Here is a 25,325-nt window from a genome sequence, read left to right on the forward strand (position 1 = left end):
ATCTGAGGTTAACTAGAACCCCTGTCTAGATTTGGCTCAGAGATCTAATCAAGAAGAAGTCATTCTCTCTCCAAAGACTTGTTTTTCTAACATGCACCAGGATTCTAACATACTCAGAATTCTAAGCAAACCTTTGTGCGCCCAGCAAGACTTCATCTGATGAAGCTCTAGACTTTTTATCTAGAAGTGGATTATGTGTAGCCCATATAGCTTGTTTTAGGCTTGGAAAGAGGCACTCCCAGCATGGCAGAACAGCTTAGAGTTTGGATCATTTTAAATAAAGTTTTTAAAAGTGATTTTATCAATTCTAAACTAAAGACTGAAAATATATTACTTGCTCCTGTGCAACGTTATTTTAATTTTATTTTCTGGTTAGGGTAATCTGAAGGACTGGAAGAGACTAGGAACATGGGTAAAAGACCCAGCCTCAGCCACAGCTACCCAGCATTCTCAGATGATAATGAAGCAGGGTATCACCTGCCAGCCATATATAGCTGACACGGCTGTACAGATGTGCTTTCTTGTTCCTAGACATGAACCACCTCAGCTCTCACCCATTCTGAGCCTCTCAGTGAATCACCCTGCTTAAAGCTGCTCCCATAAACTACCAGCTGGGACACTAGGCCATGAAAGAACTCTTTGATTTGACTCTATTTGTCTTTCTACTTTTCAAACCCTTCCAATACAATGATTTGGCTTCAAATTCTCTTATCTTTCCCAGAGGGGCTATATCACCAGAGCAACTATTCTTGTTCTGCCACTAACATTTATTTACATCTTATTTATTTATCTATTTTGCAAACCTTGAGCTTCCTCTTTGTGAAGCTGTTCTATATATCCAACAGATTCATCAGGAGGAAGCCTGGACTAGATGATCTGCCAAGTCCCAACCAACTCTGAAGTTCAGTGAAAACTGTTATAAATCTTATTGCCATATGAAAGATAAAGGTGCATATCACAGGTCTCAAGGGACACATCACTGAAGAGTAGGACTTTTCTGGAATTCCTTTTAGGAATTTATCACTGAGGCTTTTTTTTTTTTACAAGGCTAAGGAAAAATGGGAAGTAAGTGACCTTGAGTTGGCCTCATTCAACTGTTGCATAGTTGGTTGAGATTCCCTCTTGAACCACTTCTGTCCAGCCCAGGTATTAAGGTCTACAAAGAGTGGCTCCAGAAAGGACACACTTGAGGGAAACATCATGAGTAAAGTGTGAGCTTAGAAATCAGAACCACCAGAGTTCAATGTTCAGCTTTGCTCTTGATACTGCATATGTCTTCCATTTCATATGATACCATACACATGATGCCCACTGCACGGTAACCACTGTGTCAGTGGCAGCTCTTATGGTTTAGTTTAAAAAGTCCCACTCAAATCTCGTGTGTTCAGAAGTGGACCTTTTGGAAGGTGATTTCATCATAGGTTGTTCTGGTCATTAGTGTATTAAGCCATCAATGAGTTGATGAATGTACTGTTAGGACGTGAGGTCCAGTTGGAGGAAGCAAATCCCTGGGGATGTACCTTTGGAGGGTATTATTTTTCTCTGGCTCCTCCCTTCTCGCTTTGCTCCTCAGTGACATGGGCTGAGCAGCTTTCCTCTAGTGTGACCTTTCACTATGCCCTTTGTACCTATGCCAGGCAACCATGGATCAGATTTTCTGAAAGAGTGAGCCAAAATAAAAACTCTCTTCCTTTAAGTTATAGGTGTTACATATTGTGTGATGAGAAAGTGACTAATACATTACCTGTTAATAGAACCATTGCTAAGTCAAATCACTGCTTGTTGGAAGGACTCATGGTGTGTAGTACACAGTTGAGGCCCGCTCTTGTGGACATAGGACTTCATTTCTATCAGCAGCAACTACCACTGATTTGCAAGAACCAAGCTAGAAATAGGGTTATCCCTACTGTCATATCAAAATCGTATTTAATTTTATAAATTGAATTTATTATTAGTTTGAAGAACTAGTTATTGTCAGTAATAAAAATCTTTGACAGGTAAAGTTAATCAAGTTAGACTGGTCACTTCAGTAGTGATGAGGGCCAGTTATCATGACAGGCTAGGCAACTACTTGGCTAAGACATTGCAGAGGTTATTAGAAGACTGGGTTGTGGTTTGCACTGATGACTTTAAGCTTCTTGAAGTTCCAAATGGGTACAACCCCTGGAATTCCAAGTAAGCTTTGTAGGTTGCTAAGTCATCTATTCAGCTGATCATTTTTGATTCAAGTTTTCTTGGTCTAATAGACTACCCTCAAGGAAGTGAGAGTCTACAAGTAAACATCAGTGATAATCTTCCTCATATATTAACATTCTGGTTTCCCTGGGTGGATTTTCCTGAAACGTACATCCTGTGTGTAGTTTTATTCATGCAGCGCCTGGAAAAGACTTCTTCCTTGATTCCTGAAGAAGAGAAAAGATATTTCTTAAGTTCATCTCTTTGACTACAAAGTCAAGGCAAGGAGGCTGCAGCGCTGCTTACGGGTAAGAATCAGCATTTGTGCAGCTAGCCTGCCAAACCTCCAAATTAATAGAAATTTCCATGCGAGGAGGAAAGAGGAGGACAAATGACGACCAAGCCTGTGCATTACTGAATCTATGCCAATTCCGGACCTCAGAGAACTCTACACTTAGATGCTTCATTTGGATTGCTTGAGTATTGACACAGCCTTGTAAACTGAGACCCTTCAAAGACTGAAAAGAAAAAGGAGTTTAGAGGAACGTTTACATAGAGGTTTCCCTTGGGTGCCAGCTGCCCAACTGAATTAGCATCAAACCCTTCCCCTGAAATGGGGCTGTGAGAGTTGATTTTCCTGGCCTCACACAATGACCGCAGTCAATATGGATGCTGTCTGGTTTTCATTTGGAAGAAATATACATTTAATCTCACCCCTACCACATCTACTTGACTCTATCATATTGAGGCCCACGTATTTGCAAAAGCGCCTTCATTGTTCTTTCCCCTGTTGACTTGACTGTAAAATTTTCCTCTCTCAATCTCTCTTTTGTATCAAAAGCCCCCCTCTTGAGTTCAGACTTGTATCAATAAGGGATTTGGAGGTGGAGGCTGAGTCAACTAATTCACACTGAAAAGTAAATAACCGATAGATCTTCAGTGCAGGCCTGACACTTTTTACAAATTCAAGCATCCCATTTACACAGATCCATGGTGAAAACATTAATCTCTGGAATGGCAGATTTCTTTTCTTAAGAATGTAGGCAAGAGAGAAGTTTGTACTATAACTGGAAGGGAATTATTTGTGGTAGGAAATGTACCTGGGAATAGTAGATGACACTAACTCCCCAAATATATACAGTTAGAATCAGTAAGATGTGTCAGAGCCTTGGGATGGATATGCCAGGAAGAACTGTTAACTCCAGAGACTCCCCCTGGAGTGGCTGATTCATTGTATCAACTTGAGACGTTTAGAGAGTTAACTAAGTGACTCACCAGAAGCCCAGGGGCCGCACTTTATGAATGTCCTAAGCCTGTACAAGAGGTGTGTGCAGAGATGGTTTGAGTGGGTGGCCTGACTACAGCATAAAGAGGACAAGAGGTTTGCTCTTCTCCCTTTTGCTCTTGCTTCTTCTGCTGTCTTCTGCTGTCTTGACATGTTGCCCTGTGCCATGTCACCCTGTCTTAGAGCCGGCTGAGTATGGAAGCAATGAGAGAAAAGTAACTAAGACACGCTCTGCGCCCACTGCTTCTGGGTCTTCGGGGACCTCAGGTATGGGCCTCCCATCCTCACTGACTGTGCGTTCTTCTCTCCTCACTCGTAGTTCTGAATTAAGAGCTTCTTTTATCTTTGTGAGTGTGAGTGTGAGTGTGAGGAAGAAGAGCATCTCTTGATCATGGAACTTTGATCTTTGAATAACAAATGTTAAAATTCATTGAAGAGTTACTATCCTAATCACTTTTTTCATTTATCCAACAAGTATTTAAGGACCCCTCATGTACTCATCACTTTTTAATGTTATTTATTTATTCATGCATCTAATGCTTGGTCTCATACTTGTCAAGTATTTTTGTAAATGTTTTTTATTAAGTCATTCATTTAGCAAGAATTTTCTGACTGCTTCCTATATTTTAAATGCTATTTGTTCGTTTTCTCATTTGTTCATTCTTGCAGCAAGTTTCTTGAGAGCGTCATTGTCACACACACACACACACACACACACACACACATTGAGGCACTGGAGACAGAGTGGTGAACCAATTGGAGTTATTTCCTTTGTAAGATAACACTCCAAAAAAAAAAAAAAGATAATACTCCACTGGAGGTTTCCAGGCAATGCACAAATAAACAAGAAGAAACATAGTGTATCAGTTGGTATTAAGTTGTATGGAGAAAAAGCCATCAAAGGGAATAGATGGAAAGGGGGTAGACATTGTGTCTGTAGGCCACACTGATGAGGCGGCATTTGAGCACAGACATGAAGAAAGTGAGCAGGCAAACCAGGACAGAAACAGTCAGAGGAAGCAGTAGGTACAAAATCCCTGAGGACTGAGCAAGCTTGGTACACCTGAGAAAGAGCTAGCAATGAAGGGAAGAGCGACACGAAGCAGAGGAACAGAGGCTCACAAATCCAGAAGTAGCTGGGAGGAAGACAGGAGGGCCACGGCAGGCTCTGCAAGTATGTGCATTTCCTCTGAGTTGGATGGAGACACACTAGAGGATGGTGAGGATAAGAGTGACATGCTTTAGAAAACATCCTTCAGTGACAGATATTTTCATAAACTTCATCTGATTATTCTACAATGTAGATATCATAAATCGTATTGTACTTCATAACAGACATAATTACCACTTGTCAAATAATAAAAATATTTTTTTCTCCACTATACTGAAAATAGACTTGAGGACATCAGGTGAAAACAAGGGCATCAATCAACTGGCACCACAGTAATCTGGGCAGGAAGTGATGGTGGCTGTGTACTCACAGTCGAGGTGGGGAGAGGTGGGCTGTGGCCAGTATAATTTGAAGGTGCAGCTCACAGGATTCACTAATAGACTAGATGTGGTTTCTGAAGAGGAAGACAGAAGTCAAAGATGACTCCAAGGATGTTGTCCTGAGCAACTGGGAGACAGTTGACATGAACTGAGATGGAAGAGCCTGTCAGAAGAGCTGCTCAGAGGGAGAGGTGAAATAGCCCAGTTTTGGGTGTCATGGGAACTGGAGATGGCATTTAATGTCACAAGAACAGACAGATGAACTGAATGTTGAGAGTGATTATAGAAGTCCCAGCACTGAAGTCTGATGCCAGTCAGTATTTAGAAAACAAGAAGTCAAGAGCAGCGATAAAGGCAGCAGGAAAGCTAGGATAAACTTATGCTGAAGGCCACGTGCTCTGGTCTGAATGTATTCCCTAAAAGGTAAGGTTTTGTAAAGATGATTCCCTAGTTGTTCTGTTAATGGTATGGAGAAGCAGTCTTTAGGGGTGAACTAGAATGAGATGAAATAGAGGGCATTAGGTCCCTTACAAGCAGAGGAAGAGAGCCTGGGTTGGTGGTGTACATCTATAATCCCAGCACTCAGGGAGCATGAGGCAGGAGGATCACATGTTTAAGTTCAGCCAGGACAATTTAGCAGTTTAATCACACTTTGTCTCAAAATTAAATAATAAGAGCTGGAGATGTAGCTCAGTGCAAAAATCCTGGGTTCAATTCCAAGTATTTGAAATAGAAAGAGTACAAGAAACATAATAAGTACATAGGCTCTGCCTCACTGTGTGACACCCTCTGTTGGGTTAGGACAAAATAAGAAGGTCCTCATGGGTGCTGAGCAGATGTAGTGCCCTTCTCTTGGGCCTCTCAGCCTCCAGAGCCACACTCTGAATATACCCCTGTTCATTTGAAATTACACAGTCATATTCAATTATCTCAACAGAACCTGCACACCACGCAAAGGAGTGCTAAAGAAAAGAGGGCCAGATAATCCTCTATGCCAATCACTGTGGACAGGTGGAATGATATGAAACCTGACAAATTCCCAGTGGGGAATGAATGGATAGCAGCCCTAATGGGTAGTTCAGAAGAGCAATGAGGAGAGTGATTGTAGCATGCCAGGAAAGATAGTATTGCGTATTTAATTCTATGGGGGAGAATGAGAACTGAGGCACACAGTGTGCTAAGTTCTGCTTCTGCTGGGGTTGGAAAGTATCTTGTAGCCTCTGACATGCTCTTCATCACTATGTAAGCTTTAAACTTGAACCCTCTCAAGCTTATGGATAGTGTTGGACAGCAGAAAGGAGCCCACTGACATCGTAGGCCAAGAGTAATCAATAAAGGGACAGTGGGCAGGGAGAGTAGGTGGCACCCTTGTCATTCTGGAGAGGAATGCTGGGGAAGATAGCCACAGTGGCTGGAGATGACAGAGATTTTTTGCTTTGTCCACAGCATTTTGGAATGACTGATGTTAATTCAGAATCTTTATGACAGCTACATTTTCTTGTAGGGAAACATGGCATTGATTCACCACTGGTAATGATGATACCAGTTCATGACTTTCGCTTCTTACACGGAAGTGTTGTGCTGTGAACTCACCAAAATTCATCTACGAACTTAGAACTTAGTTTGATGTCTGTGTGGGAAGCACAGGAAACTTGCACTGGGATTTTTTTTTAATTGAATGACCTTTCAGAGGGATCTGGATTTCTGTGTCCATGAACAGAATTCAGGGGGCTCTGAGACAGCTGGCTTGGAGGAGGAAGTGGAGAGAGTAGGTGACTGCAAGTCAGCCATGCTGGATGCTTCAGGGGATCAAAGAAGCCTTGCAGTTATTTCTAGAATGAGGAAGGGTTGCAATGGTACACAGAGAAAATTCTCCCAACCTGCTGCCTGTTGCTTCAATCTTGCGGCTTCTTCCCTTTGGACACTGTCCTGCCTTGGCAGCTGCTCTGTAAATCCTTACCAGCCAACTCTGTTTATCACTTACCTGGGGTTGATGCATGGTGGTGGGAGTCTGGATTCCTGCCCATAGATTAGAAGACAGTTAGGTAGGGAATGCCCCCCTAAATGTGTTCCTCTGTTTTGCAACTTTTCCCAAGGCTGGTCTCTTCAGCTATACAGAGCTGGGCTCTGGGCTGAAGTCTACATTAACCTTGGTGACTTCTCCTCTGGCAGAGTAGAGGCAGCATTGCCAAAACCAAATGCCTCCTTTATTCTTTCTTTAGAGAGATTGTCTACTTTTGCTCTCTGAGAACCAGGGCAAATCAGGACTACTCAACAGTTCACGGTCACTTACAACTTCCAGGACTGAGAGAGGAAAATCAGCTGGAGAATGGCCTTGCCTGGGTGCAGATATCGCAGTTACCTTGTTCTTTTGGTGTCGAGCTCTCAGCGTACGCTAAGCAGTTTTGATCAATTTCCATTACAGTGGAGACAAGCCACCATGCATTGGCCTAAATCTACAGAATATATATATGTACAGACCAAGATGTGAATTCTAATGTATGCTCGGGGCTCGGGTTGGTGATAATATGTGAGTATAGGTTCATCATGTGTAACAAATCTACTACTCTATTGAGGGATAGTGGATATTGATAATGGAGGATGTTGTAGAGTTGGGCGGGCAGAGAGTATGGAGAAAGTCTCAGCTGCTTTGGTTGACTTTGCTGTGAGTCAAAATGAATCTAAAAATTGAAGTCTGTTAACAGAGTTCTCCCAGTGATTATGCAGGTGTTCTTTTTATAGCTGTCCAACTTCATTGCTTTTCCTCTATCATTGTATGATACTCTTGCACACAAATGAGGTATCTCACTTTCACCATCCTTCATAAAGCTTTCTGCTGAAATTAGGACATAGTGTTCAAATACACTTTGAAATTATTTTAATTATTAATAAGCTAATTTTAATTAATTTATAATTGTTCAACGTTGAGTAGATAGATGGTCTGCACAGGAGTTAGAGTCAGCCTAAAAACGGCTCCATTTGAGCCAGTGGAACCCTTCTACCAAGGTTTCTCCTCCCTCTTATCTAAAAACTCAGAGTGTTGCTGTTGTCTTAAGGTGGACCTCCAGATCCAAGCCTCCCAAACCAGAGCACTTCAACACTCCAGCACATAGAAAGAAGTGTTCTACTAATCCTGTGGTCAGGACACTTGAGCTACAAGTCCAGCCCCTGTGTTGACAGAGAAAGAAGCCAAGGTTTGGAGAAATAGCACGGCTTGCTGTCACACAGCTATTTTTAGGAAAAACCAGTACTCTTCACTATGAGAAATCTACTTTTGCTGGCATGCCCCTACGATAAATGCCTGACTGTTCCCTGTGTACAAGTGATGAATTAATGTGGGGGGGGAGTGCAGGTCACCATCATCAAAGGAATGACCTGACATGCAAATTTAGGGCATTTTATAGGACTGTAGTCATTTGAAGATCTGGTTTCTGAGGGTGAAAGGAATTGAGGAACTTTTAGACTTTTTTTTCAAAGTATTTATTTTAATATAACAATAAACCTTTATCCAGATAAACATCTTTTAATTTTTTTATTTTTATTTTTTTCAAAGTTTTATTGATAAACAGCAATGAGACAGTTTCAAATCAAATCAGAAGTACAGTTTCAACAAATAATACACTGCATATATTCTTCTTAGTGGTTAATTGCTGTACAAGATGCAGACTTGTGATCCTATTTACAAACACCATTAGAACAAATCATTCTATTCATTAAGAGAATGCAACTATATATCTATCCCAACCTCTTTGAATACACAGATACAAAATGGACATTCATCGGTATACTCCATTTTTTCTAAGTTCCGTTATTGAATATTATAGGTGTGTAAACTCAGCAAAATATTCTAAAAGAGTCCAGTAGCCCATAATAGCATTGGGTCTTCTGTTTAACTGGCAATGTCAGAAATTATTGACCTGAGTCCCCCACAGCTCAACTTAACAGCATGGCTTTATTTCTTATATTTCGACTTCATACTTTTCTACTGGATGGTTAAGACCAAGGTAAAGCAAGACCTATGCAACAAGAGTTGTAGCTTTTTGGTCTGAGAAGGTCAGTGAAATGCCCTCAGGATTTGTCCTGAGATCCTGTACCTCAGATTGTAGAACCTTTATCAGTGCAGCCATGTGGATGAGTCACGGCCATTGCTTGGCCAATGTGCTCTCTGTGAAAGCCTGAGAGAGTGTCTTCTCCCCATGTGACTCTCCTTAGGCCCACTCTATGTCATCGATCACTTTCCTCTTTGGCCCCATAATCTTCTTGATCAGAAAATTTGGGACACTACAACTTTTAAACTTTTAAGAAAATGTGAATCTGATCACATCTGAATAAGCACAATCAGGAGCTGCTTCGCAGAGGCCCAGGAGAGACTCGCTACCTGGCCCAGGACAGCTGACTTCCGGCAAACAGATGCTGGGAGAGAAATCTGCTGGTGGTATGGAATATGCCCCACCTATGCAGAATTCTTTATTTCTTCTAAAATATAAAGGTTCTATGGTAGGATAGAAATACCGTGACTTCATAGCTATGTATTTTTGCCCACGATGTAACCAGTGTATCATAGGTAGTTTTGTTGAATGCATGCAGATGACTTGTGCTAAACTGATACACCGAAGATATATTTGAGTTGGAAAACTGCTCTTTAGCTGGCATGTTAAGCTAAAATTTAAGTTAGAAGTTAAGTTACAATGTAACAGGAATTAGTTTTCACCATCTATTCAATTTCTTAAAAATCACTAGGGACATGACTGTGATCACTTGTACCACCAGCAGTTCAAATTAAAAAGATTTGAGAGTTTCAGTTTACAAAATCAGTAGGAGTCAAGGTGCAAGTTTAGACATTTTAACAGAAGAATAATTTCTAGGTCAAGTCTAGATGTCATTACTTTGTACTCTTCAGTGGTTAAACCTTCCCTGAAGTATTGGAGTTAATAATTAGGTGTTTCATTGTCTTAGTTATTTTCTTGTAGTTGGCACAAAATTCTGGAACCCCAGTATACTGGAACCCCAAAATACCCCAACTTAAAAGAAGAGAAGTTTTCTTAAAACACTACATGTAATTTTATATAGTGATTTTTATTTATTTGTAAGTTTTAACAACCATACAGCATTCAGTTTTACTCTTCATTTTATAATAAAACATCAATATATATCTTGACATAAATAGGATATTCACACAAGATATATTAGAGGGTATATATTGAATAAAATACTCTAAAAATTAATATATGTACACTGTTTATATATTAACTATATTTAGCAAAGAGAAATGTCTTCTAAGAAAATGGGAAATACAAACTTGTGGTCTCTTGCCTACAACAGACCTGATTCTAAGCCCAGCACAGCTGCATAGATGGCTGAATTTGAAACTCTGAAGATGGACGTTGTTTTATGCGAAGCATTAAATGCTGCTTCAGTATGAACAGCTCTTGTTTTGAGTCCATTTAGTGTCACATCAAATCACTTGACAGTGTTTCAGGATCCTTGAAGATACAGTAGCTTGAATGGGTCCAGGGTCTGTTCAAATAAATGTCAGATGATAGCTAGGGCCCAGCAAGACAGCTAAAGGGGCTGGGAAGCTGCCATTGTCCTCCTACGGCTCTTCCTTAGAACAGGCTACTGCCCTTAGTCTCTGGAGAAAAACCTGAGTTGACCAGAGTTGGAACTCAAAACTCAAGGCTGAGTGTAGACCCTTATGTGGGGAGGCCAATGAGCATGACTAAGCCTCACTGTACCTTGTGGTGGGGGGGGGAAGGGCAGTACCACTTGTAGGCATGCTGGTGGAAGCCAGGTACATAGCAGCCTACGTAGCAGACTCAGTCTGCCTGATGGCAGATGCCTTAGGGTTACTACTGCCATAAGAAACACAGGAATTAGGTGATTTTATATAATACTCTTTTGAGGATGAGTTACTTAAGATTCTGAGCACCAGAGCCTTCTGCATGCTCCTGGGTAAACAGCCACTGGGCACAACTAGCTCACAAGTGACCATGGTGATGAAAGAGACAATATTGAGTGACTCTGTACTCACCTCTCTCATTCCTTTAAGACAGGAAGCTCCACATGCCCAGGGCCATGCCTGGGTTAGACAATCAGGAGAAAGGAAGTAGCAAGTCCTTTTGTGAAATGCTGAGCCAACGCTGAGAGCTGCCCAAGGGTGGCCTGCATCATATTGTGGAGCCATCAGAGTTGATATGGGCCCAGGAAACACATGTGCATAGCCCTCAGGGCTCAAGTTGTATGTATAACAATCAGTCATGTCAAGGTAGCTGACTTGTCTTGCTCAAACAGTAAAGTTTCAGATCTGAGGTATCAGTGAAGTAATAGCATAGAAGCTTGGGGATAAATTTTAAAATTCATCAGCTTAATGCATGAGGGAGAGTTTCAACCTTGGACGTTAAGTAGTCTGGTATGCTATAAATCTGCACCTCAAGGTCATCCACCCTGAGGCAAAGAGCCCATGGCTATACAGTTGCTGTCTCAAGGTAGTTCATAGGAAGACATTTCTACTGTTTAGAACAAAACATACGAGCATTCAGTCTCAAGTTTTATTCCTGGACTTGGTTTTACACAGGCATACAAAGGATCTCCAAAGGTTGCCAACTCTGGGAGTACCTCCACATATAGGGTCAGGGAGTACGTCTGGGCAAGTGAGGTCACCAACAAAACAGCCCATGCATGGAGTTAAAGAGGGCCTAGGTATTATGCACAGGTACCCCAAATATGCCAATAAAAATCCCCTGGAGGGAGATGGTGTCATCCAGTTCTCTCATCCTTGTCCAGCTCTGACAGTCACAATGGCAGATCAATGGATTCCTCCTTCTGGCCCATGGCCAGAATACCAGCTGTTTACTGTATGTCAAGGCCACCCAACAACCTCCCAGTTGTGGAGCTTCACAGACCTATCCTACTTTAAATTTGGGACTTTCCACTGTTCACAGAACTTCCTAAGTGCCACACATTTTTAGCTATGGCTTGCTGTCTTCCTATTCACAAGGATAGCTCAAGTCTGAGAACATGGTAGTAGAAGAAGAAGGTGATGGACTATTCTTAGTTACTTATATGTTTGGTCATGACATTAAGAAATCTAATTATATCAGTAAGATAAACATTCCATCAAAGGTTTTAAGTAGCAATGAATGTGGCCAAAAGCTAGTATGACCCATGTAATCTGTGAAGCCAGAAAGAATTGTTTGTGTGAGCTGGAAATGCTCAGATATGAGCAGTTCTTTGTAACCCAACCTGCAGATGATCTTTCCAAGGAAAAAGCTCCATTTCCTAGGATTCAGCAGTTATATGATGAAGAGCCCCAAGCTATACCCACATCTTAATGATTGGTTTTAAAAAATACTGTGCATGTAGGGACAAAATGTCTGATAGGGGGTTTCAGGGTGAATCACACCTACAGCCTCCCAAGTGTACTAGTCACTGAGAACATCGGGTGTCTCCTTCCCTGGAGTTAGCTGCCTACTGTGGTCTCTCTCCCTCCCCTCCCCTCTCCTCCCCTCCCCTCTTCTCCCTTCCCCTCCCTTTCCCCCTTCCCCCTTCTATAGATAGATAGATAGATAGATAGATAGATAGATAGATAGATAGATAGATAGACAGACAGACAGATATAATTTCAGTGCACAATATATACTTGTGCTGAGTTTCAGGATATAAAGAAAAATAAAAAAGCCATGCTCTGTATATCTGAGAAAAATTCTGAATAAATTTTTTTTTTAGCTTTTCCTTTCCTATTTTGATATAAAACAGTGGTTTCTCAAATGATCACTGACATTGTCCCAACAAGTAGGTGAGTGGTGGGGCTAAGTGCATGTCCCTGGAATCTCCTTCCACAAGGCTCTGGGCTTCTGGCTTCTCCCACAGCAGCCAGGTGGCAACAGGAGGAAACGTAGCTGCCAATGATCCAAGCTACGTACAGCACAGGCTCTGAGGCATGCAGTAGGGACCACAGATGGTTCAGGGGACCACTGCAGCCTGTGAGGTGCAGCCCTTACATGGTTGAGGTACAGCCACCAGTCACATCCTCTGTGGAGCTTGGATCTTTAGTTTACATGCTGAGCTAAGGCAGCTCTATTTCTTTTTAGTAATCATTTTCCTTGCCAACATGTCATGAGAAGTATCCCTACTGATGCTTGCTTGAGAGATCTCATCCACTCCTCCTTCTCATCAGAGGTAGGGGCTGAGATGTGATATACCTTGTGCCTTCCCTCCACCACCCGGCTGCCAGCCTCTGTCTTTCAGGCTTTGGTGACTTGCCCTTTACAGTTGGGATGGCAAAGCTCAAAGCATTTGAGTTTCTGTGGGTGTTCCACCTCCCTGATGCTGAGGTTTTCCAGTGGGATGATGTCTGTGGGCACCTTGTCTGTGGTGTATTCAAAGTAATAGAAGCACCTGTTGGTTAGCATAAGCCAGCTCCTCTTCCAGGTCTTTATGCACCCTCCCATTTTCAGGAGCCAGCCCATTCCCATCCTTCTCTGGGATTTCGAATGGCTCATTCTTAATACTTCCATATAAGTTTCTCAGCAGCTACTCGGAGGTCCTCCCCATTGCTGATGCCACAGTTCATGGTGATGAACCATGCCACAGCGGGCATGTCATGCATTTCTGTTTCTGGAGGCCTGTGTTGAGCATGATGATAGCGAATGTCAGCATGTAGCACGTGTCTGTGGACTGAAGGATGCCGGGGTTGCACAGGCAGTCATGCCAGGCAAAGGCCTTCCTCCATCTGGCAACCCAAAGCTCGGAACCATCTTAAGGCCTGAATGAGGTTGAGATGAATAAAAAAAGTCCTGGAGTTGAAAAGCTTGCAGAACTCTGATATTGAATTTGTCCTTCTTGTCCAGGTAGTCCCCAGTGACCTTATTTAGGCCTTTTCCTTTATAGAGGAACAGGGCAACGTCTTCTGGGGAACTCTGTAGCAGGTCATTTTCTACTAGAAACCGAATGCCCTTTCTGGAGTCTATGTTGGATTTATTTCTTCCCATGGCTATTTACTTGTTCCTCTAAGTAATTTTGCTCTCCTCAACTAAAGCTAGGGTATGGATATCTGTCATCATCTCTACGGTTTCACAGTTCAGCTTCTCAATGTCATCAGTAAATTCCTGTTTCCTTTGAGGAATGTCCAAAAATTCTCTCTCCTCTAATGAGAGCTTTTTAGGACCACCATCTTCCGCCATCTTGGGACAGCTCCTATGCAAGCCCATGCTGTGGAGGAGGGATGGGGGCATGTGCACAGTCTGAGGACGCATGACCTGGCTCACACATTTAGAAGTTTTAGTCCATGGTCAGTCAGCTCCAAGGCAGAAACAGCCCTGTGGAAGGCCCTGGGTGGAGGCAAACTGCCCAGGTCATGGCAGCTAGGAAACCTAGTGAAGGGGGAGGCGGGTGGAAGGCGGACGTGGGCCTCCAAGTGGGCCCCACCACCCACAGCCCTCCCAACTGCTAAACACTTCAGTGGATTGTCCACTGAGCACCATGATCCAGTCACTTTGCACACCCAGGAGGCTTTTGGCATACACCCCAGATCAGAACCGTAACACACATTTTAAGAGGGACATTAATAACTAGCCCTTATTCATTAGGTACAAGGCAAGTTGATTAAGAGACTAAACACTATATAACATTATCATTTCGAAGAAGTCAGGCTACTTAGCTAAAACAATCCACCAAAAACAACACCGAAGGTGATCAGACCATATTTTGAATGTCATCAAAATTTTAAAAGATGGTAGTAAACACAATGTACCCCTCCAGAAGAGCTAGGACAGTAAAAAGAAGCATTCCCAGCATGGAACACCCCACCGCTATCATTGAAATAGGAGACGGCTCTTCCTATTGTTCTCCATAAACAACAAATGAAATTATATTTAGTTTTAAGTAAAGATCATATATATGGTGTGATCAAAGCATACTGTATGGTGAATGTTTAAATTTTAAAAAGTATTACAATACAGAATGCATTGCCATTAAGTTCCTCTCAGAACACCTTCGACTCCTGCTCTCAGCACACTTATTCCATCATTCTTCCTACTTTCTGAAGTTGTTTTCAGACAAACAAAGGTATGTTTAAGGAGAGGGAGAGTATTTTTAGAGAAATTAATGATCATATCTTTTACTGTAATAAATATTTACACTTACACTTTCACCATAGTTTTTGATCATACCTTGTAGATGTTATTAATCCAAATAATCATGGCCTTATCAGAAATGTTAAATCTATGAATACTTTTTCTTGCTTCAAATCATTACTAAGAATTTTATGACAATAAAAACAATACATAGATGTTCCTTCCCTTTTCATAACACTTTCTTTTTTTTGCACTACCTGGGATTGAACTCAAGACCCTGTGCTTCCCAGGCAGGTGCTTATGCTGCTGAGCTATCTCCCTGGCCCTGCAATACATTATTAATACCACACAATGTATTATTCTCTTTAGATACAGATTTGTAATCACTTATGGTATTATCAACCCATCTTCCCTTCAACTTGTATATATAAGTATAATTTGAAAGGGTGATTTGTTCTATGTACGAATTCCTTTCATATGCTAGGTTGCCAACACTAGTTGGCCCTACCATTTTGCCAGGAAAGAATAGTACTCCATTCTTTCTGTTGCTTGTTTGTTTGTTTGTTTGTTTGTTTGTTTTTTAGTGCTGTGTATCAAAACCCCAGGTCGTAAGCATACAGCCAAAGACTCTGCCACTGTGTTACATCCCCAGCCTCCAGTTTCCTGTGTGAAATTTGGAAGATCTTATTTTTCAAAACCTCTCAAAATGATGATAAGAATTCTGGGATCTACTTTAAGTGCTTTCAGGTCATATTAACATTGCAACTGAACCAGGGAGAGGGAAACTTACGTGCAAGAGGCAGGCGGCGTCCAGGAAACAGATAGGTTCTATTTTGTCCCTCGACGCTGATCCTCTGACATTGTCTACCCTGGGCCTTGTACTTGCAGGATTCCTAAGCCCTGCCCTGGTTCAGCACGATGTGCAGTGGCCTGAACAAGACCAGAGGCTGTGGGTGAGCTCCGTACTCGCTTCCAGCACTAGATGGTTTCTTGATGCCTTTTTTCTTTCTGAGCCTTTTTTCTAAGCATCACTGTTTTGCCTCTTTCCTTTTGAATGTTTTTTCTAATGAAGGGAGGGAACTGAAGAAATTGAAGGCAATCACTTCTGTTATTAGCTACACATCTCTGAACCATTTACATTAGGTATAAAATTTTCTTACTCTATATTCAAACAGTTGTGACTTTGTAAGCCATCTTGATGTCCTTAATGCTTCTTTTCCTTCCCATACATTTTCTCTCTTCTCCCCCCCCCACTTCCTCTCTCTCCTTCCACCTCTCCCTGCTTTGTTTCCTCCCTCCCTTCCTCCTTTCCTCCCTCCCCTCATCTTTCTTTCTTTCAAAATGCCAGCATTCTAGCAGGCTGAAGCAGAAATATCACAAGTTGGAGCCCAGCCTGGCTAACTTAGTAACTTAGCAAGACCCTGTTTCAACATACAAAATAGAAATAAAAAGTGCTGAGGATGAAGACCAGTGGAAATGCCCTGGGGCTTAATTCCTGGAGATAAAACAACAACAAGCAAAACCTCTCCAGACTCACTGCATACTCCTGTAGAGCCAACTCCTCAGTTCAAAATGTATTCTCAACCTTCTCATCTCACCTCTGGAACCCCCACCTTCTCATCCCTGGAAGCCAATGTTGAGAGTGTCCTGTAGTTTTTAGACATCTTCATGGAGATTTTAGGTGTGAGTTCCCAGTGTGCCAGTTCTTTCTGACCCAGGACCTCAGGCCAATCACATTTACTCCTGTGCTGGGTTTTTCCTGACATCCTCAGCTTGGCTGGTCAAGGTAGCTTCTTTCAGAGGAAAGGAGAGCATGACCAGCAGCCAGCAGTCGGGCAAGTGCATGCAAAAGCTCTCCCAAGGAGAGCCTTTCTGCATCATTAGAAAACAGTTTCCATTTTAAAATGTGGTATATTTTAAAATAGCATAAATTGAAAAAAAACATTTTATGGGAAAATAATATATGTGCCCTTGGATTGATATACCACTAATTTTAGAAACATTCAAATGCTTTTTGAAAGCATGTCTTAGATTAGAGAAATGCACTTATCTCTTAACATCCTGCCCCATGCCTCCTAAATTCCTATGCATCTACCTTTTTGTGCTTCAGGTTACCTGACAGCCTGGATTTGGTGGAGGGAATAAGGAACTCACTTTGTTTTTCTCCCACCTTGTTCCTAAACCTGTACAATCAGCTATCCGCTCACCAGGCCATGGGAAGAACTTGCAGAAGTCTGGTCACTTTCAAGTGTTAGAAAGGCCAATATAACCAAATCAAACCTCCACTCTACTACCCAACAGAAGTTTCTCCCATGTGCCACCCTAGTCCCGGTTATACCCACTCCACCTTTCTGTCCGTGTTACTTTGCTACTTCTGACTTCTGTAGTGCTCCACTAATTATAGTTCTCTGAGTTTGTGATATTCTCTGTCATTGCCATGGTACACACTTGGACATTTCTCACGGAGTCCTTTTATGGATTCTTTAGGGATGCTGCTCCCCATTGTTGTTGTAGGCAACTGAGTTGCAGTCAGACAGGGCTAGGCCCAAGGAGCCAGTGTGGAAGATAAGATACTTTGCAACTGTGGGAGCGACAGACACTTCTCAGGTGGACCAGATTTCAAGACTAAAGATTGAGCAAATGCAGCCACATAGGTTTGTCCCACCTCCCTGGGCATAGACATGGGGATTGATACTCTAAAGAAGTATCAATCACCTTGAGAAAGCCAGAAAAGACACTAGCCCAACCTCCTACAGGAAAAGCCCCTGTTCTGCATTCATGCCCGCTTGCTGCTCAACTCCTTTCCCCATCTGATCCTAATTTAATCCATTTACCTGAGCAATTGTGCTTGTAATCTTACTGGTTAACCATGGTTTTGTCCCACCTCATGCACACCTAGCAAGTTCCCATGTTTCCCACCTTGGACCACCTTTTTAATGAATTTGTTCAATAAAAATCTCTAGAAAATGCAAGTTCCTGGACAACCCACTTGGGTCTCTCTCTCTCTCTCTCTCTCTCTCTCTCTCTCTCTCTCTCTCTCTCAGACTGAAGTTCCCTTTCCCCCAATACATAAATTCTGCTCCATTGTTCCTAAAATTCATTCTTCTATTTTAGAGAACATGGGCTTATCCCAGATATCTTCCAGGTTAGAGTTTCTTTCCCATATGTCATTCTCCCTCTCTACCCTTCAGTCCCTAAGCACCAGCTCTCACACATGGGTGTGTGTTCCTGGGCACCATCTCAGCAGAGGTGCTGTGCTTTCACGGACTTCCTGGGACACTACTCAACCCTCCCCATCCCCTGCTGGGCTCCCTTCCTCCAGGAGTAGCCCACAGGGTTCTGGCCCTCACAGCATGTTTACATCACTCAGGTTCCCAATCCCTCTCTCTCAATGTGAGCTTCAGCTAGGCCGCTGCCTTTAGACTGCTGCTTCTGGGGACTGTCAGGAGGGTCACACTCAATAACCACATTTGAGCTCTGCCAGGGACTCTCCTGTGATCCCGGCCACAGAATTGGGAAGGCTCCTGAGTTTGTAAAGCATAGCCAGCTTGTGAGCAAGTGGGGCACCAGCCTCCTTTTCTGAAAAATAATATTCTCCTAATGGACTTCCAGAGGCCCTTCTCTATTTATCCTAATGGCTGTGGTGGGATTTGGAGGAATGGGGGAGATGGGCCTCAGTGTTACCTCTAGTTCTACACAATTCAAATAATCTTTTTCTCTCCTTCCTGCGGAGGGCCACATGGATGACTCTCCTTGAAAGAAGAGCATTTGGTACGGCTTCCATGTACGGATATATACAGAGCCAGCGAGGATATTCCTTCATCTCCTCAACTGGCCTTAAGCAGTGCAGATGGGTCTAGCAGAGGTGCTGCTGTGTAGTCTTCCAAGCAATACAACAGTGTTGTCCTGCTATCACTCCCAAGTAGTATATGTGAGCTATGTCCAGTGATGTCATGCTGTCAGCTGAGACAGCTCTGAGAAAGAGCCTGTGACATCTCAGGGTATGAGGATTACACAGTAGAACTGAAGCGCTGATCCCAGAACTCTAGATACTGCCCCAATCTGTGATGCACAGCTTACTCTCTCTCTCTCTCTCTCTCTCTCTCTCTCTCTCTCTCTCTCTCTCTTTCTGTCTCTCTCTCCCCGCATGTTACAGATGATTTCAGGCCTCCTACCTCGTCCAACTGAAAGCGCTCACATCCTTCCCACCTTTCAGTTACTCATCTCTGAGCCACTCCCCTCTTCATGAATTAATAAAATAGATTTGGTCCTAGGTTGAGACCTTTGTTCCAGTTACCCATTATTCTAACTGGACTTAGGGCCCCTTGGCTCTCCACCATTTTAGACAAGTGTCTTTGTCTTTATTTGCACCATGGTTTGCACTGGAAGTGGTAGATTGGAATTAATCTATTGGAATTCCAATAACTTTCCTCTGGGATGACAAATATGAATATCATTGGACCACGATGAGGTCTGAGAGGGGATTTCTGTACTTCTATGCATATGAGAGGTGGTTGCTCTTAGACTTATGCAATACTCAGCCTCTTCTATTAGGATTCAAAGTGATTATGGTTGTTCTATTTCTCTAGAATGAGTAAGGGTACCTACCATTCAGTTATCCACAAGGAAAAATAAGACAGGGGAGTTTTGTTTGACTTTCATACATTCTTCCAGATTAATAAACTTGGAGCATGTCCTGCAGGCGAAATAATGACCCACATATTGGAATTCCGGAAGTGAGCAAAGAATCCTCCACACTCTTAAAGGGTCAGAGCCTGGTAGTATTCATCACAATGGATGAAATGACAGAAAGCAAATGGTGGTTGAGTGGCATCGCTGGAGCTTGGGTACCTGGCTTAGCTCTTCACTCACTGTCTGACTTTTGGCAAGTTGCTATAACTCTCTGCACCTCTATTTCTGTATCTGCATGACAGAGATGATCATATTAGCTGAGAGTTGTGACAGTCAAACAAATTCAAATGTAGGTGTTCAGGATGTGGGCCCAGGCCACAGTAGAGTTCTTCCAACTAGGTTCTTTTTCTTCCTGCTTCCTCAGCTTCTGCTCTCCCTCGGTCTTTGTTTTCCTTCCTGCAGGCTGCTCCTTTGCATGTGGTTCTGCCTGTGGTGGTCTTCTAGCTCACATTCATATCCTGCAGCAATCAATGCAAATGCATGTATATCTCTCCTTAGGACCTGTCCCTTTTACTTTCTATCAGCATCCTTGCTATGCCCACGATGCAGGGTTCAGATCTCACTGCTATGGTTCAAGTGTGCCCCCCAGATTCATGTGGGAGAAACCCAATTCTTCAGTGCAGCAGTGTTGGGAAATCAGCCCCTTAGGAGGCCATTAGTCATGGGAGTGGAGCACCGCTGGAGAAAGTGATGCCTTTCCTTCAGAAGTAGCTTAGCTGTCAGTCTGGCCCTTTTCCTCTCCTGCGTGCACCACTGGCTGTTCTGCTTTCTTCCACTAGATGAAGAAGCACAAAGCTCTCACCACATGTGGTCAACCAATCTCAAACTTTTTGCTTCCAAACCTGTGAGCTAAAACAAACCTCTTTCCTTAATAAATTACCTTGTATCATGTATTCTGCAGCAGCAAACAGAGAAAACTACAACAGAGAAACAACTCATTACCTCTTGTCCTTTAGGTGTTTTCTTATGGGTACATTTCAAATGCACACTTACCCTTCTCAGTCTCCCTTTTTAAAATATAAAGAACACATCTCAGCAGGCCGTGTGGTCCCCACAGAACACTCAGAGTTCCCGCCAGTATCCCTATGATGTTTCCTCTCACTGCCAAGAAATAAATCTAGGAGTAAAACAAACAAAATTTAGCATAATTAGATTTCTAGGAGCTGTCCTACCAAAGAATAACATTTCAGTATGGTCTGACTCCTACGGTGGTTTCATAAGCTGTCACTGTCAAGGAATAGTAAGATGATACTCCTCCTGAATTGAAATTTGAGGGAGGCCCTCAAAGCTAGAGCTATCTTAAAGAGGGCACTAGATCATTGCTGTGGGACCAGCAAAGAGGGTGCAGTCCAAACCTCATCCTGCTATACACTGCAAGAGTTCCAAAGAGAACTTCAAGGATTTATTAGGACATTGAAGCAGCCAGTGACAAAGATCAGTTTGAAGAAGACTGGCAAAGTCAGGATCCCCACCCCCGCCACTCCCTAACCTGGTATGGGAGCAGAGAAGGGCATATATTTCCCCCTCACTTTAGAGTGACTAGGGCTTCAGAGACCACTCAGAAATCTTTTTCTGTGTGGCCCAGAATGAGATTTGCTTTCCATTTGTAAAGCATCTCATGAAGTTTGTGGTTGGAATTTCTCTTGAAATTGCAGTAAGGAGACAGAGCCTGAGAAGCAAAGGTATTGTTAGGGTTTGTATGTAGAACTCCCTTAAAAGCTTCCTGCACACATAGGCAGGGATTTGGAAGACTATTGAATCATGGGTTGATGAAGCTGATTTGCTGTTAGGAAGTGGAGCCTGGTCAAAGGGAGAAACAGGTCACTGGGGCATGACCTGGAAGGCTCCATCTCATCTACTGCTCCTCCCTTCTCCCTCTCTGCTTCCTGGCTGCTGTAAGGACAGCAGCTTTGCTTCACCAAGGCCCCCTGCCATGCTGTTGCCATTTTAAGCCTGCCAGCCATGGACTCAAACTTCTGAACGATGAGCCAAATGAATCTCTCCTCCTCTAAATTGCAGGTGTAAAATATTCCGTTCCAGCAACAAAAAGAGTGGCTAAAACAGGTACCCAACATGGACTGTACAAGGGTTGGCAGGGAGAGGCAGGCGAGTGGGGAGCAGGAGGAGACTTTTTAGTCAGCTTTCCATTCCTGTGATAAAATACCTAGGATTAACAATTTATAAGGAAGAAATGTTCAGTCCATGTTTTCCTAGATGCCAGTCCATGATTGGATAGCTCTGCTGCTATTGGGCCTGAATTAGAACAGAATGGGCTCACCTCACAGTGGCTAGGAAGCAAAAAGCGAGGTCAGGGAGAGGTCAGAATCCTCATGCTCCCTTGCAGAGCACAACCCCAGTGACTTTAACATTCTCTGACTAGGCTCTGCCTCCCAAAGATTCCATCCTATCCCAGTAACACCACAGACTGTGGCCCAAACCTTTAATATCTGGCCTTTGGGAGACCTTTAAGATCCAAACTAGCATTTCCCCCTGCCTTAAATGAAGCGCAGGCTGGAGATTCTCATGTTATTAAGTGAGGTGTCAAGGGCAGGCCCCCAAAGAACCCACAGAAGTGCTGTACACAAGACAGAGTCACCTTGACAGTGAGCTGTAGTGATGCCAAACTGAATGGGCCCACTCTTGCACCTGCCATTCTTCCTCTCACCTTCTCTAGTTCTGAGAAGTCAAGACAGAGGAGGAGAAGTGAAAGTAGTGATGAAGGCAACAGTGCCTGCTTATGGCGCTGCTGGCTCCTAAAGCTGCCTTTGGCCCAACCTAGTGAGCAGAAAGGAGTTTAAATTATATGACAAATTTGAGTGTGGGATTGAACTGGACATTTTTAGTATGTGATAAATGAGGCTATTTGTTATTTCCATAGGGCTTCCCTAGATTTCATCTAAGAGCCAAGAAACACTGTTCAGTTTAGCACAGGGAAAGAAAATAATTGCTCTGCTTGTTCTCTATTGAGTCCAACTCATTTAATGAAACAATGACTCAGTAATAAGAAAGCGAAGTCAGTAACCTCTGTCTAGATGGTCTGAGACATGCAATATGATTTGGTTGTAGCATTGGGAGTAAGATTGGTTCACTCGGAAGCTCTTATAGATTAGGAACCCAGCCCTAGAGAAGCAGCCTTTTAATTATCCCTTCTTTGAATCTCAGCCCCTGTGCTGTAGCTATCCATCATCATGAAAAATAGATGCCATAAGACCAGGATGAATTCTTCTGCCACTGTTAGCAAAGAACTGAGTACGTGGACGTGATAGACATAGTAATAATCTGGCAAAGACTGAAGCCAAGAATGGAGAAGGAAGCAGCCACACCAGGCTGGAGATGGACCCTAGCACAGAGGGGAATCTTGTCCTTTTATTCAGCGCTTCCAGGTGGATAGGAGCACTGGGTAAACTCAGGGAGCACGGGCAGGGGCTCCTGTGGACCCTGAAAAGCTGGAGGAAGCAGGAGAGGGAGGGAGAAAAGGGAGACTAACCAGGCAAGTGTCAGAAAAAGCTAAAAGCACTCTGGTTTAAAGTTGCCAGACTGGACAAAAATAATAATGATAAGAATAAGAATAAGAATACAAGGAACTTAGTCCTTCTATGTGGCCACTTTCTTCAGAGGATCGTGTATAGGAGGAGAAGCACAGCACTATTTGTGTCAGTTGCTGCGGTGGCCAGTAGAATCACCAAAGGAAGAACCTGAAAGTGTGCAGAAGCATATATTCTCTCTATGAATCTGAGAGAAGACAAACTTTAGTGATAGTGAGATGAATCACCTCTCCTCACCAGGAAACTAAATTACAGTGAAGAAATACTACACGCTTCCATGACAGAAAGGACACCAGAGAGAGCAAATTTATATTATTTGCCATAAAGAAATATGGCTTGGATATGACAATGTAAAGCATATTAAAAAGTAGGGGCATCCAGCCTTTAATTTAATTTTGAGTCAAATAATCAGGGTGAATGTATTTCTCACACAGCACATAATTTTAAGCTCTTATTATGCAAAACTGACAATTCAATTTAAATTGCAAGGACATGTTTGTTCAGCATGATTAATTTTAATGACATTTACCATTTACTGGGTCTCCTAAAAGGTGGCGGCATCTTGAAAATTTTTCATGAGTTGCTTCAAATCTTTTTCAGATCCTTCCTAGCCAGTGAGAGCCCACACAGGCTTTTTAAAACTCGCAGCCCCACGTGCTGAATTGGCAGCAGTGTTAGAAGGGAGATTTTCATCTCAGCAAAGGCCTGCTGTAGAGGAAGTTCTTGTTGCTACTTCTGGGGCTCCCACCACAGACACCTCCCAGTTCTCGTCATGTGAGCCCAGCACCAGGACCTGTCACAGGGAAAAATAAAGCTGCCCTCACCCCTGTGGCATTTGAAGTCCTGAGGTGCCATCTGATTGAGCAGGAAGAGCCTTCATTACTGCTGTTCTCCCCTTGTCCCCCCTCTTGCCAGATGAGCCTTCAAAATTTTGAAAAATGATACCAAACATACTCGAGGAGAACAGGTAACAGCACACGGATGAATAATCACAGCCTACAACACACCACTAGAATAAGGTGAGAATTGAAGTACATCCTGGGGATGTAAAGAGATCCCAGGGGCCCAGAAGGGGGAAGTGATTTGCATAACATCAGCCAGACGGGCCAAAGAGGTGTTCCAGAAACCTGGGCCACAAATATTAAGTTCTTATTGAGTAAATTGCTGTTTGTTGGCCAGGTTACAAAAGACAACAGCTTATTGTGCTCGGGGACATTTCTTTGTTTTCTCAGCCTTCTGTCCTGCCGTGGCTGTCCCTGTCTCATGGGTGCCCCATGAGTGTTGTGGGCCAGATGCCCGCAGGGGTCCAGGGGTTGCCCTGGGCCAACCGTACTCAGCATCACCAATACTGCATCCATTTTGAGCTGGGCAGTAATTATGAATGCATGCTATTGAAGCACATACTTTATTCAGTAAATTTCAGCATCAAAGTCCAGATTTGGTTTGGTTTTTAATTGGATTTTAGGAGGTTGAAGTGCACGTTAATTTGTGTTGTCTCAATACCTTAAAATTCAAGCTCCTGCTTGAAAAACAGATTGTGATTGCTCCAGAGAGTTCTCTCACTAGCTCCTCACAGTCTCCAAAGCCACTGAGTTAGCAAGCATCTCTGCTGACTAGCCTTTTCCTGCTGTGCCCCCTTCTAATGCACCCCAGCATTCTTGCCTTTTCTCAGACCCCAGACTTTCTGAAGAATATCAGTATCCTTCAAGGTCAGGAGAATCTATTTTTTCAGAGATATCATGTACAAATGCCAGCAGAAAGATCTTTCTGTGTTCTCTACAGGTGCAGGTGTATGATTCAGAAACATACATGTGTATTAGTAACACTGAAAGCAATGATAATTAGCTTATTTTGAGTTCTTATTCTACTTTTGGCCCTATTTAAAGTACCTCACATGTTGAAATCCATTTAATCAAAATTACCTCAGAAATGATTATACTTTTGCAATGCCTGAATGTGCCAGTATCATTTCTACTTTCTCAATGAGGAAATGGGTCCTGAGGCTCTCCTGGTGTGACAAAATTGGTTCATGCTAGAATCAGAATCAATACCCCAGCAGGCTGG

General features: G+C 42.9%; 1 pseudogene; it reads right to left on the reverse strand.

Moving 5' to 3' along the window:
* Window positions 1-13,027: 13,027 nt before the first annotated feature.
* Window positions 13,028-14,133, reverse strand: LOC101559825 (annotated as a pseudogene).
* Window positions 14,134-25,325: the final 11,192 nt, after the last annotated feature.

Source organism: Octodon degus, unplaced genomic scaffold, assembly GCF_000260255.1.
Source record: "Octodon degus isolate 3935 unplaced genomic scaffold, OctDeg1.0 scaffold00053, whole genome shotgun sequence".
NCBI classification, from domain to species: domain Eukaryota; kingdom Metazoa; phylum Chordata; class Mammalia; order Rodentia; family Octodontidae; genus Octodon; species Octodon degus.